The following is a 2,256-nucleotide window of genomic DNA, read 5'->3' as shown; positions in this document are numbered from 1 at the left end:
GTTGTTGTCACAGTGCCACAGAAACCTTAGGAAGTTCCTATGGTCTTCACGTACAATGAAGCAATTAAACATCTGTTCAATATCAGCAGTTATGGCAACTAGTTATCTTCTAAATCTCATAAGTACGCCTACAAGGTTGTTGGTTAGATTCGGGCCAGTTTCGGAACATTGTTTAGGGATACACCTTGATGCTTGGCACTGGAGTCAAATACTATCCTGATTTGTTTTGGCTTACATGGATGATACACTCCGAAGAAAGGCAGATACCAGCACTCATCGTGTCTTTGAAGTGGTGGCGCTGGTTCTGTGTGATCATTGTCGAAGATCCTTTTCATAAAGGCGATGAAATGGTTCTTAATTTCAGGCTTGTTCCTTAGTGTTCGCTGAAGTGAGTTGAATCTGGATAAAGCCTGTTCACGATTGGTTGGGAGTTTGGCCCTTGTAGCACGAAGAGGTATTGGTGCAACCCAGCTGTTAGACTTATCCTGAAAGAATTCCTTATCCATTATTTTGATAAATTCTCTGTCTTCAACTGACAAGGCTATTTTATTGTCCTCACTTGTAGTACAAAACACTGTGGTATCTAGGTTGTCATCACAAAGGACAGGAGTAACATCAGGTACTTGGATGATGTCAAGAAGCTTTTCCTTTACTTCACAATGGTGAGGGCATTGTTTGAAGTGGGATGCACGTCCGTTTCCCAACACATAAGTCTTGAAGGAGTGGATCTTAGATGGCGTACACATTCTGTCCAAACATACATCACCCACTATTTCCCAGCCTCGGTCAAGTCTTTGTGCATAAGGTGCGTTGTCAGGCCCATTGCACTGATTGCAGTGGCGTAACTACCGGGGAAGCAGCTGCTTCGGGGCCCGGCGCCCCGGCAGCGTGAGTGACAGTTTATTTTCAAGTTAGTTAAATATCGTGTTCAGGGCCCCTTCACAGCAGCCGCTAGTGTGATCTAATTTTACTGTCTGCTAAAGTCTCCTGGTCTGGGATCCAAACCCACAACCTCCAATCTAGCAGTGTATCAGTGGCAAAGCATTTACCCTCACAGCCATAAAGGCTGCATTACAACTCATTGAAAAAATATGAGACTTCTACTGTTATAGCTGGCTAATTGTACATCTATACACATGACAGCTGCCCAAACACACCTAGCACTGCTATATCTCTATATGACAGCTGTCCCTGCACACTCAGCTCTGCTATATCTCTATATATGACAGCTGCCCCAGCAAACCCAGCTCTACTACATCTATACACATGACAGCTACCGAAACACAGCCAGCTCTGCTACATCTATACACATGACAGCTGTCCCCAACACACTCAGCTCTGCTATATCTCTATATATGACAGCTGCACCAGCAAACCCAGCTCTACTACATCTATACACATGACAGCTGCCGAAACACAGTCAGCTCTGCTACATCTATACACATGACAGCTGCCCCCAACACACTCAGCTCTGCTATATCTCTATATATGACAGCTGCACCAGCAAACCCAGCTCTACTACATCTATACACATGACAGCTGCCGAAACACAGTCAGCTCTGCTACATCTATACACAGGACAGCTGCCCCCAACACACCCAGCACTGCTATATCTCTATATGACAGCTGTCCCAGCACAATCAGCTCTACTATATCTCTATATATGACAACTGCCCCAGCAAACCCAGCTCTACTACATCTATACACATGACAGCTGCCGAAACACAGCCAGCTCTGCTACATCTATACACATGACAGCTGCCCCAGCACACTCAGCTCTGCTATATCTCTATATATCTATCTACTGTATAGCAATACTTAGAGATATATAGATGTAGCAGGGCTGGGTGTGCTGGAGCAGCTGTCATATATAGAGATATAGCAGTGCTGGGTGTGTTTGGGCAGCTGTCATATGCATAGATGTAGCAGAGCTGGGTTTGCTGGGGCAGCTATCATATATAGAGATATAGCAGACCTGAGTGTGCTGGAACAGCTGTCATATAGAGATATATCTGAGATACTGCTATATCTGTATATGACAGCTGTCTCAGCACATTCAGCTCTGCTATATCTCTATATATGAGCAGCTGTCATGTGTATAGATGTACACTTAGCCAGCTATAACAGTAGAAGTCTCATATTTTTTCAGTCAGCATCAAGGCAGCTGGTATGGTCTAGCGGTTAGCTGCTTTGCCTCTGAAGCAGAAGGTCGTGGGTTCAAATCCCAGCAGAATCTTTTCTGAAATACAAGCACTG

The sequence above is a fragment of the Bufo gargarizans genome, chromosome 2, assembly GCF_014858855.1.
Source record: "Bufo gargarizans isolate SCDJY-AF-19 chromosome 2, ASM1485885v1, whole genome shotgun sequence".
Classification (NCBI taxonomy): Eukaryota; Metazoa; Chordata; class Amphibia; order Anura; family Bufonidae; genus Bufo; species Bufo gargarizans.
Note: the sequence above shows the minus strand (reverse complement) of the source record.